The 16,719-nt window shown below is 42.4% G+C and overlaps 1 long non-coding RNA gene across 4 annotated transcripts; it reads left to right on the top strand.

Moving 5' to 3' along the window:
* Nucleotides 1-726: 726 nt before the first annotated feature.
* LOC110877251 lies at nt 727-3,382 on the top strand. Of its 4 annotated transcripts, none has more exons than XR_004866569.1 (6): nt 727-867; nt 1,060-1,236; nt 1,407-1,467; nt 1,558-1,595; nt 1,773-1,840; nt 2,497-3,382. It is a non-coding gene; the product is annotated as an uncharacterized LOC110877251 (long non-coding RNA). The 4 variants fall into 4 exon arrangements; XR_004866568.1 differs by having other exon boundaries at nt 1,773-2,572; nt 2,856-3,382; XR_004866567.1 differs by having other exon boundaries at nt 1,125-1,236; nt 1,773-3,382.
* Nucleotides 3,383-16,719: the final 13,337 nt, after the last annotated feature.

The raw sequence follows: 16,719 nt of genomic DNA, 5'->3' as shown, positions 1-16,719 counted from the left end.
TAATTTTTAATGTATTAATAATACACCAAAAGGTACTGGTCCATATCTGATTTGCAACTCCAGCCCTAAACCCACCCGTAATTCCCTTCCTCTCATATGGCAATTTACGGCAAGAGACCATCGTCTTCACTCGTCGGTTGTAAGCCCCATCTCTCTTTTTCGTCATTTACGTTCCTTTAGGGCGTAATTGTTATCTCAATTTGATTGCGTGCCCTGCTTTTGTTTTGGAAAACTGGGAAAGAGAACTTAAGAAATAGTGTCCGCTCACAAGAAGTTAGGGCAATTGGGGAGACCCCTTTAGAAGCGACCTTAGGCTATAGGGTGTGGTCATGACCCTCATGATCACGATGACTCTACACATAGGCACCATATCGTCTATCTTTAATCCACCATTCAAAACCACTATCCTAAGGGTGTGGTCACGACTCAAACCACTATTTCCTTTATTTTTTTAATTTATTTTTGTCTTAAAATTATCAAATGGGAGGGTCGTGGTAATCGTGGTTTAATCCATAGAAACCACCATCAATCAAGGAGGGGGATGGTATACCATTTAATTAATGGTCCTATGTGGAAATAATGTTCAAATTCATGACCCCCACACCCCATAGCCTAGAAAAGTCGCAACTAAAGATTATAATCCGGGTCACAAGTTTTTAACTGATCCGTGGTCGTTGATTAATAAAAGATCCGACGGTCCATGTTATATTAACAGTAAAGGGGCATAATACCTTTGGCAGGCTGCTGTCCATCCTCATCCCCTCCCAATTACACAACCAGCCTCCCCCCAAACCCTAGCACGACGCCGCAGCTCTGCCCAGCGCGCCACTTCCGCTGCCCGGCGTCCTCAGCCCCGCTCAACCCAAGGTAATCTTTCCAAATTTGTCTCTGATTGTCTCTAATTAGCTGAATGTCAATTAAGAAAGGGCAGGGTATTGTGTTGTTGTTGTCAAGTTTCTTGAGTTAGAAAATGTCGAAATTATTGAGTTAGGCTGTTAGAATGTCTTGAAATAGAATTCTTGATAATTGATATACACACACATCCTATCTTCTTGGCAGCTTTTACAATTCATGTTTGTTTTATACTGGCTGGAGGAGGTATTGTTAATATTTTGCTCTAACAGTTCACTAAATAAGTGAGGAAGAAACTATAATCTGCAGTGACAGTGAGGAATAAACTACTGATGATGAGGATAACAATACAGAGTGTGTCGAGTCTGAAGACAAAGTTATCAGGTTTGTATACTTTATTATATGATTCTATGTTCCACATTGTACATATTTTTATTGGTTATTATATTTCTAGTCACCACCGTGACTCCGCCACCATAGTTTGAAGATTTATGCTCACTTATTTATTATTTGCTTTGAAGATTTATGTTCACTTGTTTTTATTTGCTTTGAAGAGTTATGCTCACTTGGTCATGTTTCTTTCAGTATCGACAATGTTCTTGAACTTTGATTTAGGTAAAGTATGCTATGTATGTTCCTTTTAAGTTATTAAATAATGTTTGATTTTAATAACAATTCTGATATGATTAAAATTATGTAAATTAGGTTTGTGGAGTAATTAAAAATTCATGGCAAATTCACAGGTAAAAAAGATCAAATATAAGTAATCATTGTCCTAGTTAATGAATTATTTAATAATATGTAATATACTACAAGAGTACAAGGAGACACAACATTTTTGTTTGAGATTTTTGAATCTTTTTGTGATGTTTAAGATTTTAAGATTGTTAATCTGCGTTTTTTTTTGGTGATTTTGGCAGATGAATGCGGAGAAGCTAATGAAGATGGCAGGTGCTGTTCGTACTGGTGGGAAAGGTAGCATGAGAAGGTATGGTTGTGATATCTCTAGTTTTGATTTTGCCAGAAACTGAATATAATAATAGGATAAACGGTTTCAATAAGTAAATAATAAACAGTTTGCTGATCAGTTTGATTTTAACTAAAAAACAGCTTTACAGTTTGTATATGAATGTTAAAACAACTTATGTATATGTGGATTTTGAAGTACATAAGCCAAGTTAATGAGAATCAAAGATTGGTTGTTTAAGTTTATTATAGTTTGTTGTTGGCCCGGCAACTTTGACCCGGACACCAGATTTTGGGTCATTATGGGCCGTTTTAACGACCTGCTGGGTCACTCTGGGCATGGCTGATGTTAAAAGCGGGTCAAAATGGGCTGTAATAGATATGTCATCATGTATATGCAATTTAGTGTGTACATAATATATAATATAATTTAATATTTGAAAATTTATTAAAACCCCTTTTTAAACCAACCCAACCCGACCCAAACCCGTTCCAACCCGGACCTGTTCCACCCAAACTCGTTCCAACCCGAACCAAAACAACCCTGACCCAAACCCATTTTAACCCGCGACGTGACCCAACCTGCCCGTTTTGCCAGGTGTAATGTTGATGTATATATAGAATAGAGTAGGTTGTTATTTATTTATGTTTATGTTTGTCAATTAATGTTGATTTAAGATCTTAATCGTCGAAGATAAGCAAAGAAAAACACAAGAGAGAGTTTTACATGTTGAGCTTGTAGAGTTGTAGCCAGGTATGTTTTATATAGGTGATTGCATCTTATTTCATGACTAATGACTAAATATCGAGTCAATCACCGAAAAGACAAACTTTATTGTAGACCAGTTTGGCCGCTTTGACAAACACACGTTTAACTGGTAATTTGTTTGATGATATTTGTTTTTCAAAATGGGCAGATTGAATAAAAATGTAATAAACTTTTGGTTCAATTTCTGTGTTATAATTATTTAAATACTTGGTATAGTCCTTGAAAACCATCGGTGTTGGTAAACTGAAACATGTAATACAACAAGCAGGGGAGGTGTGTCATCCACCAGTGGTTATGGCTGAGAAAGTGATATTTTATCTGTATGCAAGAGGCTATTTGAAGGCAAGATCTTTGAAGCATCATCTAACTGTGGCTGCTACTGAGAAAGATGAAAAATATATATATAAATTAATAGAGCTGAGGGTGAGGCCGAGTCCAAATGCCTATCTGGTTTGGGTATTGCACGCCAACGACAAGCTATTGTGGATGGGTTAAGAGACATCAAAATAGGCCACTAGTTACAGGTTTACTCCCCACCACTACAACAACAAGGTGGTCACCAGCCCATGGATGCAAATTTGCACTTTTGCAGCACTTTTAAGTCGAAAAGTAGTGAGTGTATGGACTTGAAGAAAACGGCGTAGAAATAATTCTTAGTCAATATGTACAGTGATTTCCCTTTGCCACCTTTGTAGATAGGCTTTGATTAGAAGTTTATGTCTTTAATTAGTATTTAAATTGAAAACTTATGTATGAATTTTGGGTTGGTATTGTTAATATCATTTGGTTTTTACATTTTCTCATGTTTACTATAGTTTGTATTTTATGAAAAATTGAAAATAAAATGAATAATTACACGAAAATTCATGTGATTATATAATATAAACGGTCACACTTATATTAAATTCATGTGACCTTTGATATCATTTAGCCACACTTGATGGATCATTTGCTTGATTATAACAACCTTTTTGCCACAATTTTTTATATTGATGTGGCTAAAACAAACTTTTTAGTGACTATATAATAGAAATAGTCACACTTACAGTAAATTCATGTGGCTATATAATAGAAACAACCACTTAGAGTGTATTCATGTGGCCGTTAATACCATTTAGCCACACTTAATGAGCCATTTGTTTGATTACAACTACTTTTTTGCCACTGTTCTATTGAATTGATGTGACTAAAACTAACTTTTTAGTGACTATATAATAGAAACGGTCACACTTAAAGTAAATCCGTGTGGCAATATACTACAAACGCCCACACTTACAGTAAATTCATGTGGCAATTTATACGATTTAGCCACACATAATGGACCCTTTGCTTGATTACAACTTTTTTGCCACAATTTTTTTCAATTGATGTGGCTAAAACTGTCACACCCCCAAAATCCCACACGCGGAGTACCACCGCTTGGAGGCGTGACTGACCAGGATCAAGCCACCAATCATATTGAACATGTAATTAATGTCAAGTATAATAAATGTAAACAAACCATTCAATACGATTGATGTTTCAGCAAAACATAATTTAAGTTGCGGAAGCATAGTAAATAATCCAACAATAGTTAATAGTTTAAGTATCATAATAGTTCAACGTAGAAACCACGATCCTTGTCCACAACGACCCGCTTCTCCAGTGCAAGCTCCAAGTACCTAACGATCTGCAAGGCATGTAACAGAATGATCAACAAACTAGTTGAGCGAGTTCACAGAAAGTAAATGCGTAATAGTAAATTTGTTCGTAACAGGTGGCTCTACTGGGCCGTTTGTATATTTTACTGGTGGTGGTGTTCCACGTTACTGGTGGTGGTGTTCCACGTTACTGGTGGTGGTGTTCCACGTTACTGGTGGTGGTGTTCCACGTTACTGGTGGTGGTGTTCCACGTTGTATAACCACTAGACTACTCGTAACTATAGGTATCCTTCACAACCGAGGATAGTAAAGTGGTAGTCTAGTCATAGTGTCAATAGAGTATCTAATCAACCTTTCAATCCCATTCCCAACACCCCGGGAATCCCATGCCTTGGTAAGAGTGTGAACTCACCTTGGGTTGCTCGGCAGATACACAAAGAGTACGAGTAAGCAAGTAATGGTCAACCACGTCCTATCATGGTTGTTATGCAAGTCAGGTTCAGTGTTCAAGTAGTGCACGTAAACAATCAAAGCATACACTTGTGCGATTCATTATATGTTTCCCAAACAATACCCGGCCCAAACAATAAACCCATTCAGTAAGCGGCCCAAAGATAACAATTTAGACATGGAGGTTTCGGCCCAATTAATCAACATGCAATGTCTTGTGCGATTTGCCTAGGCCCAACTATAAACGGCCCATTGCGTTGTGTGATTCAGCTAGCAATAGCAGCCCAAACATACGGTACGTAGTGGACTTGTGCGGTCCGATTCAGGTTGTGCGATCGGATATGTCCTTGTACGATTAGGGACCCTTGTGCGATCGGGTTTCTTGTGCGACCCGGTAAATTACCCAGCCCAACACTTATCCGGCCCATACAACTTGTGCGACTGGGCTGCACTTGTGTGATTGGACCAGCATGTGCGACCAGCCCAGTTGTGCGATCGGGCCTGCTTGTGCGTGTGGTCCAATTGTGCGGTTGGACCATCTTGTGTGAGTGGGCTTCTTGTACACCAAGAAATCTTGTACGATTGGTTTAACAAATTTCCATAATTCATGCTAACAGTTACAATCAATTAACTATTTCCAAATTTATCTAACTCAATCAACACAATTCCAACCAATCGTTTAGCAAGATATCGATCAAACAAGGTATTCTATCAAGAATCCTCATGAACCCTAACAATCGTATGAACAATCTCTAACAATTTATATGAACATATGGCCTAGAACATCAACCAATCCGATTACATGAGCATACACATATGACCGATTATCAAGACACCATTAAACATCAAACGATTAACAGAACTATTAACATGAATCCGTTTTACACATCACCTCATCACAACCGATTACCATATATCCTTACTTCCGATTTTTGTGTTAAGATCATGAGGTATATTCACATATATGGACTAGCCTAGATCGATCAACAACCATCATGTAACATCATGTGAGTGCATATCACATACAATCAAATAGTAAACAAGCAACATACACTAACCGGTTGGAAATCAAGAGAGAGGCGATGATCCTCTTGTGCCTTGTGTGATCGGGTTCTAAGCAGCCGAGAGAGAGAGGGTTTAGGGTTGTGTGTTTTTGTGTTGGTAACAAATGAGAAAGGATCAAGTCCCTAATTGTTTACACGGTTAGAGGGGTGGGCCGGCCCTTACATGGGCTGCCATGTTGGTCCGTGTACAAGGTGTAAAGCCCAACGGCTTTGTGCGATCCAAAATAGGTGTGCGTGTGTTGTGCGTTTCTTGTGCGGTTCGAGTTATTATCATTTATATACATACAAAGCACACAATAACAAAACGTTTATTAAATCCAAACATATAATCCAGTTCACATATGCACGTAGCGTTACACAAAGCGAGTCTAAAGTTCGAGTTGTCACATTATCCCCAACTAATTGGAAATTTCGTCCCGAAATTTGGTATGCACTCACTGAGGAAGCTAGGTAAACTGTACTGTTCACTGGTTTTCCTGGGGTGTCACATCCTCCCCCCGTTGATCTGGAATTTCGTCCCGAAATTCCGAAGTTGTAGCTTCAGCCTCAGTAGTGGTTGCCTGGTTCTCGAATAAATGGGGGTACTTTTCTGTCATCCTGTCTTCGCGTTCCCAGGTGTACTCTGGGCCACGTTTGGAGTTCCAACGAACTCGTACAAGAGGGATTCTCTTGTGTTTGAGGACCTTCACATCCCGGTCCGTGATTTCTACTGGTTCCTCGACGAACTGCAACCGCTCGTCGATAGTGAGTTCCTTAAAAGGAATGATGAGATTTTCATCTGATAGGCACTTCTTTAAGTTCGATACGTGAAAGACATTGTGAACTGCCCCGAGTTCAGCTGGTAGGTTCAACTTGTAGGCAACTTTGCCAACCTTTTCTATGATTTCGAAGGGTCCGACGTATCGCGGATTTAGTTTGCCCCGTTTGCCAAAACGTACCACACCCTTCCAGGGTGAAACTTTTAATAAGACCCGGTCCCCGACCTCAAATTCTAAAGGCTTTCTACGCTTGTCCGCGTAGGCTTTCTGACGGTCGCGTGCTGCCGCCATGCGTTGTCGTATCTGTGCTATCTTTTCCGTGGCGTCCACTACAATCTCTGGACCCGTAATCTGACTATCCCCCACCTCTGCCCAACAGAGAGGTGACCGGCATTTACGCCCGTACAATGCCTCGAATGGAGCGGCTTGAATGCTGGTGTGATAACTGTTATTGTAAGAAAACTCCACCAAAGGGAGGTGCTTTTCCCAGCCGTTGCCGAAATCAATGACGCATGCTCTAAGCATGTCTTCGAGTGTCTGGATCGTTCGCTCAGACTGCCCGTCCGTCTGAGGGTGATAAGCTGTGCTCATGTCTAACTGTGAGCCGAATGATTTGTGCATCGCTTTCCATAATTCCGATGTGAATCGTGCATCGCGATCCGAAATGATGGAGATGGGCACTCCGTGCCTCGAAACAACTTCTTTAAGATAGACGTCTGCAAGTGTGGAGAACTTGTCCGTTTCCTTAATCGGTAGGAAGTGTGCAGACTTGGTGAGTCGGTCCACGATCACCCATATCGTATCGTTTCCACGCTGCGATCTTGGTAAGCCCGTAACAAAATCCATGGAGATTTCTTCCCATTTCCACTGTGGTATCCTGGGCTGCTGTAGTAGACCAGCTGGTTTCTGATATTCGACCTTGACCCTCGCACAGGTCAAACATTTGCCGACATAGGTGGCGATGTGAGCTTTCATACCTGGCCACCAGTATGTTGTCTTGATGTCGTGATACATTTTATCCGCCCCGGGATGTACCGAGTAGCGAGACTTGTGTGCTTCGTCCATTACAAGTTCGCGTAGACCGCCATAAAGTGGGACCCAAATACGGCCCGTTACATAGTAGGCGCCGTCTTCCTTTTGCTCCATTTGTTGTCGTGAGCCGCGTAAGGCTTCAGCCTTGACGTTTTCGGGCTTCAATGCTTCTACCTGAGCATTTCGTATCTGAGCAGGGAGGCTAGACTGAATTGTAAGCTGTAGCGCTCGCACGCGCTTTGGTAGAGTGTCCTTCCGACTGAGGGCATCAGCCACAACGTTGGCTTTGCCTGGATGATACTTAATAGCACATTCGTAGTCGTTAAGTAACTCGACCCATCGTCGTTGACGCATGTTCAGATCCTTCTGCTTAAGGATATGCTCGAGACTCCTGTGATCGGTGTAAATTGTGCACCTGGTACCGTACAGGTAGTGTCGCCATATCTTAAGCGCGAAAACAACAGCTCCCAGCTCTAAATCGTGCGTCGTGTAGTTCCGTTCATGAACCTTTAGCTGACGAGAGGCATAGGCAATCACTTTATCCCGCTGCATCAATACGCATCCCAGACCCTGTATGGATGCGTCACAATATACTACGAAGTCATCTGTGCCCTCTGGCAATGAAAGAATAGGTGCACTGCAAAGCCTATCCTTTAGATACTGAAAAGCAGTTTCCTGCGTGTTGCCCCAACGGTAGGTGACACCCTTCTGTGTCAGTAGTGTGAGTGGCTGCGCAATCTTCGAGAAATCCTTAATAAACCGTCTGTAATAACCTGCCAGACCCAAGAATTGGCGTATTTCTGTCGGCGTACGCGGTGCAGGCCAGTTTCTGATCGAGTCTACCTTGGATGGATCGACATGGATCCCATCCTTGTTTACCACATGGCCTAAGAAGTGGACTTCTCGAAGCCAGAAGTCACATTTAGAAAGCTTGGCGTACAGCTGTTCCTTCCGAAGGAGTTCCAAAATAAGGCGAAGATGCTGCTCGTGTTCCTCCTGACTCTTGGAGTAAATCAGGATGTCGTCGATGAATACTATGACGAACTTGTCAAGATAGGGTTTGCACACCCTGTTCATCAGATCCATAAATACTGCAGGCGCGTTCGTTAACCCAAATGGCATGACGAGAAACTCGTAGTGACCGTAACGAGTTCTGAAGGCTGTCTTGGAGACGTCCTCATCCCGGACTCTCAACTGATGGTACCCAGACCTTAAGTCTATCTTCGAATAGTAGCACGACCCTTGCAACTGGTCGAATAAGTCGTCGATGCGTGGAAGAGGATAACGATTCTTCACCGTCACCTTGTTGAGTTCACGGTAGTCGATGCACATCCTGAACGTACCGTCTTTCTTTTTCACGAAGAGTACTGGAGCTCCCCAAGGCGAAGAGCTTGGGCGTATGAAACCCTTTTCCAAGAGTTCCTGCAGTTGCTTTGACAATTCCTCCAATTCCGATGGAGCTAGACGATATGGTGCGCGAGCTATGGGTGCTGCTCCTGGAGCGAGTTCGATCTGAAATTCGACCTGACGATGAGGCGGTAAGCCAGGTAAGTCTTCAGGAAACACCTGAGGGTAATCGCGTACAATTGGAATATCCTCCAATTTCTTTTCCTTTGCTGAGGCGTCTGTAACAAGAGCCAAAATGGCTGTGTGACCCTTACGTAAGCATTTCTGAGCCTTCAAGAAAGAGATGATGCCAACCACAGCACCACTCTTGTCGCCTTGAACTTCTAGAGGTTCCTGACCCAAACGAGGAATGCGAATAACCTTTTCGCTGCATAGGATTTCTGCCTGGTGTTGGGATAACCAATCCATCCCAATCACGACGTCGAAACTTCCCAAAACTATGGGAATGAGGTCGATAGAGAAAGCTTGACCAGCTAAAATAAGATTACAACCCTGAACTACGTGCGTGGCTTCTAGACTTTTACCGTTAGCTAACTCGACTACATGTTTGGTGGGTAAAAGTGTTGGTGCACGTTTTAGCAGTTGACACATTTTCACAGACATATAGCTTGTATCCGCACCCGAATCAAACAAAACAGTAACGTAAATATTGTCAAGGAGAAACTTACCCATAACAACGTTGGGATCGTTCACTGCGTCGCCTCGACCTAGCACAAAAGCACGACCACGAGCTTCATTGCCGTTGTTGTTGTTGTTCCCGCCGTTGTTGTTGCCATTGCCCTGGTTGTTATTGTTGTTGCGGTTCTGGTTCAACTGAGGGCAATCGCGTTTAAAGTGACCTTCAGCCCCACACTGGAAACATCCCCGGTTTCCACGCTGTGGCTGCTGTTGCTGCTGCTGGTTCTGTGGAGCTGGTTGCTGATGCTGCTGATTCTGATTTGCAGGACGAGCGCTTCTACAATCTTTAGCCTCGTGACCCATCTTGAGGCATCTTTGACAACGAACCTTATTACACTGGCCACTGTGATGTTTGTTGCAGGTGTTACACTTTGGAAGGTTTCCTCGATACCCTCCCTGTCTGTGGCTGCCTGAGGAGTGCTGACTGGGACTCTGGTAACTGTCTGTCTTTCGCTGTTGAGCTTGTGACTGCACTGAAGCTGATCCCTTGCTAGAATCCCCATCCCATTTCCTCTTACTTTCACTGGGAGTAGCAAGTGTAGTAGAAGCAGTAGCGGTAGCAGTAGCGGTAGCGCTGACACGCTTTGGCAGTTTGTTCTGATCCACTGCCTGGTCGGTGATGCGATGAGCGAGACGCTGGATTTCCTGGATGTTGTTGAGGTTAGCCGACGTCACGTGGCTCTGGATCTCTGGCGCAAGCCCCTTGAGATACAACTCAATACGCTTGTATGGAGGGTCCACCATAGTTGGACATAACACAGCCAACTCATTCGATCTCTTGGTGTAAGCTTCGATTTCCGAACCAACCATTTTCAAGTTATACAACTCGTCCTCCAACTTGTGAATGTCTTCTCTAGTGCAGTATTCCCTCTTGATCAGTTCCTTGAATTCATTCCAGGGTGTGGCGTTAGCAGCTGCCAACCCTAAGATTTGCACTTGTGCGTTCCACCAAGTGAGCGCAATCCCTTCAAGTGTGCCAGTGGCGAACTTCACCCTGCGAGCCTCAGGGCATTCACACATTTCGAAAACCGACTCGAGCTTTTCAAACCAGTGGAGGAGTCCAACTGCCCCCTCCGTGCCACTGAACGAGCTAGGACGACAGTCCATGAAAGTCTTGAAGGTACACGCAGGTTGTTGCTGAGCGGGTTGACCTGCTTGGGCGGCTGCAACTGCCGCAGCAACGAGAGCCTCTAGCTGGGCTTGAGTCATGTTAATTCGTGCGGCCATTGATCTTCACATCAAAGGCAATATAAGTGAGAAAAGTCCGCGAATAGTACGATGACAGAAAAGTATAGGCATATAGGCGTTCTCATATAATAAGGGCATGTGTATCTAAGCAAAATGCGAGCAATGTTCTAAGCAATTCTAGCAAACAGGCAATAAACATAAACCTTATTACCTAGGATGTCGAGTCTTGCACGTGGAGCGAAGCATCGTTGTGGATCGTCGAGAGCACTGTACTGGTTATAGTCCGGTTTTAATAAAAACGTTTTCCCATATTAAAACCAAGTTCTCTATAACCAATGGCTCTGATACCAATCTGTCACACCCCCAAAATCCCACACGCGGAGTACCACCGCTTGGAGGCGTGACTGACCAGGATCAAGCCACCAATCATATTGAACATGTAATTAATGTCAAGTATAATAAATGTAAACAAACCATTCAATACGATTGATGTTTCAGCAAAACATAATTTAAGTTGCGGAAGCATAGTAAATAATCCAACAATAGTTAATAGTTTAAGTATCATAATAGTTCAACGTAGAAACCACGATCCTTGTCCACAACGACCCGCTTCTCCAGTGCAAGCTCCAAGTACCTAACGATCTGCAAGGCATGTAACAGAATGATCAACAAACTAGTTGAGCGAGTTCACAGAAAGTAAATGCGTAATAGTAAATTTGTTCGTAACAGGTGGCTCTACTGGGCCGTTTGTATATTTTACTGGTGGTGGTGTTCCACGTTACTGGTGGTGGTGTTCCACGTTACTGGTGGTGGTGTTCCACGTTACTGGTGGTGGTGTTCCACGTTACTGGTGGTGGTGTTCCACGTTGTATAACCACTAGACTACTCGTAACTATAGGTATCCTTCACAACCGAGGATAGTAAAGTGGTAGTCTAGTCATAGTGTCAATAGAGTATCTAATCAACCTTTCAATCCCATTCCCAACACCCCGGGAATCCCATGCCTTGGTAAGAGTGTGAACTCACCTTGGGTTGCTCGGCAGATACACAAAGAGTACGAGTAAGCAAGTAATGGTCAACCACGTCCTATCATGGTTGTTATGCAAGTCAGGTTCAGTGTTCAAGTAGTGCACGTAAACAATCAAAGCATACACTTGTGCGATTCATTATATGTTTCCCAAACAATACCCGGCCCAAACAATAAACCCATTCAGTAAGCGGCCCAAAGATAACAATTTAGACATGGAGGTTTCGGCCCAATTAATCAACATGCAATGTCTTGTGCGATTTGCCTAGGCCCAACTATAAACGGCCCATTGCGTTGTGTGATTCAGCTAGCAATAGCAGCCCAAACATACGGTACGTAGTGGACTTGTGCGGTCCGATTCAGGTTGTGCGATCGGATATGTCCTTGTACGATTAGGGACCCTTGTGCGATCGGGTTTCTTGTGCGACCCGGTAAATTACCCAGCCCAACACTTATCCGGCCCATACAACTTGTGCGACTGGGCTGCACTTGTGTGATTGGACCAGCATGTGCGACCAGCCCAGTTGTGCGATCGGGCCTGCTTGTGCGTGTGGTCCAATTGTGCGGTTGGACCATCTTGTGTGAGTGGGCTTCTTGTACACCAAGAAATCTTGTACGATTGGTTTAACAAATTTCCATAATTCATGCTAACAGTTACAATCAATTAACTATTTCCAAATTTATCTAACTCAATCAACACAATTCCAACCAATCGTTTAGCAAGATATCGATCAAACAAGGTATTCTATCAAGAATCCTCATGAACCCTAACAATCGTATGAACAATCTCTAACAATTTATATGAACATATGGCCTAGAACATCAACCAATCCGATTACATGAGCATACACATATGACCGATTATCAAGACACCATTAAACATCAAACGATTAACAGAACTATTAACATGAATCCGTTTTACACATCACCTCATCACAACCGATTACCATATATCCTTACTTCCGATTTTTGTGTTAAGATCATGAGGTATATTCACATATATGGACTAGCCTAGATCGATCAACAACCATCATGTAACATCATGTGAGTGCATATCACATACAATCAAATAGTAAACAAGCAACATACACTAACCGGTTGGAAATCAAGAGAGAGGCGATGATCCTCTTGTGCCTTGTGTGATCGGGTTCTAAGCAGCCGAGAGAGAGAGGGTTTAGGGTTGTGTGTTTTTGTGTTGGTAACAAATGAGAAAGGATCAAGTCCCTAATTGTTTACACGGTTAGAGGGGTGGGCCGGCCCTTACATGGGCTGCCATGTTGGTCCGTGTACAAGGTGTAAAGCCCAACGGCTTTGTGCGATCCAAAATAGGTGTGCGTGTGTTGTGCGTTTCTTGTGCGGTTCGAGTTATTATCATTTATATACATACAAAGCACACAATAACAAAACGTTTATTAAATCCAAACATATAATCCAGTTCACATATGCACGTAGCGTTACACAAAGCGAGTCTAAAGTTCGAGTTGTCACAAAAACAAACATTTTAGTGACTATATAATAGAAACAGTCACACTAACACTAAATTCATGTGACTATATAATAGAACCGACCACACATGTGGCCGTTGTTACCCTTTAGCCACCCTTAATGGATAAAATGCTTCATTATAACAATGCTTTTTGTCACACTTTTTTTTAAATAATGTGGCTAAAACAAACTTTTAAATGACTATATCATTGAAACGGCCACATTCACAGTAAATCCATGTGGCTGTTGCTACCCTTTAGCCACACTTAGTGTATAGAATGTCTAATTCCAGAAAGAAATAGTTGTACCCTTTAGCCACACTTTTAAGTGCCTATGGCCACTAAACATGAATGTGGCCGTATGATGCCTACGATGACTAGACCTTTGGTCACACTTGAGTTGGTAAAAAAAAGTGTGGCGAAAGACGTATGGTCACACTTTTTTTGTGTGGCCGTAAGCCTTTTTTGACGTAGTATATGTTTCAGCGATTGGTTCAATCATATATGCTATGTACTAGGCTTAACGTCTCGTATGCTTCAAGCATGAACAGTCATTTTCAGCATATTCCTGGCATTGCCCATTGGACTACAGTAAAGAACATTCTGATGTACTTGAGAAGAACTAAGGATATGTTCTTGGCATTTGGAGGAGTGGAAGAGGAGCTCACTTTAAGGTGTTACACTGATGCTGGCTTCCAAAGTGACGGAGATGATTCTCGTTCACAATTAGGATTCGTATTCACTCTCTATGGAGGAGTTGTCTATTGGAAAAACTCCAAACAGAGTGTAGTGGCGGATTCAGCCACTGAATCTGAATTTATAGCCGCATCAGATGCTGCGGAAGAATCTGCTTGGATGAAGTAATTCATCAACGACCTCGATGTGGTTTCAGTTATTCAGAAACTAATCTAGGTGTTCTGTGATAACACAGGAATCATTGCTCAAACCAAGGAGCCAGATCATAGGGTTAACCACATTCAAAGAAAGTTCCACTATATATGGGAAATACTGGAACGAGAAAACATCTTAACCTAGCAGACCCGTTCACTAAACCGATGTCTCAGGACAAGCATGGGAATGCTATCGGTCTTAGATTAGATAACCATTTGTTTTGATTTAGTATTTGGATGTATGGACATTCAAACAGTTGTGCCTTTTGAATTCACCTTTGATTTACTAGCTAAATTCAAAGTTTGAATCTTACAACTGTGTTCGATTTTGATACGTTTAATCCATAAATCTTGTATTCTAAATTATCCGTAGTCAGTCAGACTCGTGGGAACGATTCTGAATTAAGACTATTCTGACTTGGGACTCAAGGAGTTGACTTCCAAACTCACAAACCTCATTATGGATGACGTTGGATGTAACTCGCATCAAATCATCTTCATGAATCATGGTCATAAGATGTATTTGATTTAGGTATACTCATTTAGTATCCTCTGACCTGAAATACATACTAGAACTTTCGTTTGCTAAAGACTATTCTTTGATTAGTGTCAAATGCTATCGCGTAACTGCCAGTCATAAAGGCATTGGTTGGGAATGGTTCTGAAGTTCAATGGGAGTTGTATGTAGTCAAGATGCGATTATGTACTCTTACATTATAGTTAGACATCGGGGCGCCCTCGTTGATTCAAACTGGTGAAGTGTAAGGCCTTACCGAAACTTATTGTGTGTTTGATTGGACCACTTTGATTCTGTGAATGAGAACGATAATGATTGAACGCCATATGAGATTGAATCTGATCCATGTCTCATTGTTCAATTGATGTCTTTTATAGAAAGGATAGATGATGAAAATTGCCATACGTCTATTGTCTTCATGTAGCAAGCCGTTGCTAAAGCGAAGATACCTTGGTTAATAACTTTAAAGTGTCATGACCTGTTGGGGGCAGCTATGTGTAGCTAGAACACTGCTGGTTGTCTGCGTTGAGATCTTATCAGAGACCGTTCAAGTGGGAGATGTTGGATATTATGTCTGGCTCGATAAGTCAACGCTGCCGACCGGGTCTTGACCCTTAAGAATTACACCTTGGGCAATGAACTAAAAATCTACTTAACCTGTTTAACTGGTAATTACGAACGATACGCGAGTATTAACTGAGAGGCGGGTACATGGACCGGGTGATGGGTATACTCACCCTACGCCACTTGTCACGCACCTAACACCTTGGCCAATGGCAACAAATGCACCATGCATTTGTGCCACTTGGCGAGCATGCATGAAGGGTCCATACCTTTTAATATGTTGGGTCTTGTAGTTTTTGGGGGTTAGAGATAAACAAATAAAGGGATGCAAGAACACAAAAATGCTCTCAACAACACCCACATACACAACCGGCCACCAAGCCACCGCCGCAGGCCGCCGTCGCCGCCCCCGCCCCCGCCGTCCCGCCGCTGATTGCCGCGGCTGACGCTGCTTTTTGCCGCGGTTGGCCGCTGCTTGGCGCCGCCTCCTTCGTCGCGTTTCGTAGGTTCGTTTACTAGCACTTGTTCGTTGAACCACGGTGTCTCGACCGGTTAGTCATTAACCGAGGTATATCTTTCTCATCGGTAATTAAATATGTATTTTACTTTGCTCGTATTTGCATGTAACCGGATCCTGTCGGGTTTCGTTTTGCTGATCATTAGTTTATATTTTTCGCTGCGTTTTATTAATTAACTATTATTTATTGAGTCGGGTTTTTGATAAATAAAATTTTAACCGATCACCATGGAAACCCATCACTCTGAACATAATCCAACAACAAAGCTAAACTGGTATGGAAGTGAGCTCAAGTATATTTTCGAATCTGTGCAAGTTGGTTTAGTGAAAACTGTTTTAACTTTTAAGATAAGATGATGAAAGTTCAATGAGAAAAATATGTTTTGGGGGCATCATCATTTAACAAAGAGCAAAAGTTATATCTACCCCCTTTTTCCACCCGGGTTTTACCGGCTCTGCATTGTCGTGCCCTCAGGCGGGTGTAGGGTCGGGTTTTCTCTGGAACTGGTGGCATGGTGGGCTAGGGGCATCGTACGTGCAGGTTGGGCTGCCGCGGGCTACCTTTCGGCTAATGGGTGCTGCGTACCGAGTACCCGACGATTCTTATGTTGGACGTTCAAAAAAAAAGTTTACTGTCATTAAATATCTCATAGACTTCATAACCAGAAGTCGTTCACATGAAAAGTTCTTTCAGTTGATGGAAACCAAAAGGTCCTTTAATTTGTAAACGTATCACACCACTATCAAAGTTACCTGAGAATTAAATTACCATTAAATATCGCCTAATATTCTGCACCTTTTCGCTACCTCACAATCAGTTTAAATACCAATCTTACATATCAATCGTTTGCATATTTCACCACAAAATACTAGCATCACATACAGATATATTTCCTTCATCTTGGTTCTACAATT

Source organism: Helianthus annuus, chromosome 9 (genome assembly GCF_002127325.2).
Source record: "Helianthus annuus cultivar XRQ/B chromosome 9, HanXRQr2.0-SUNRISE, whole genome shotgun sequence".
Lineage (NCBI taxonomy): Eukaryota > Viridiplantae > Streptophyta > Magnoliopsida > Asterales > Asteraceae > Helianthus > Helianthus annuus.
The sequence above is the reverse complement of the archived record's forward strand: the minus strand, read 5'-3'. Positions and strand labels throughout refer to the sequence as shown.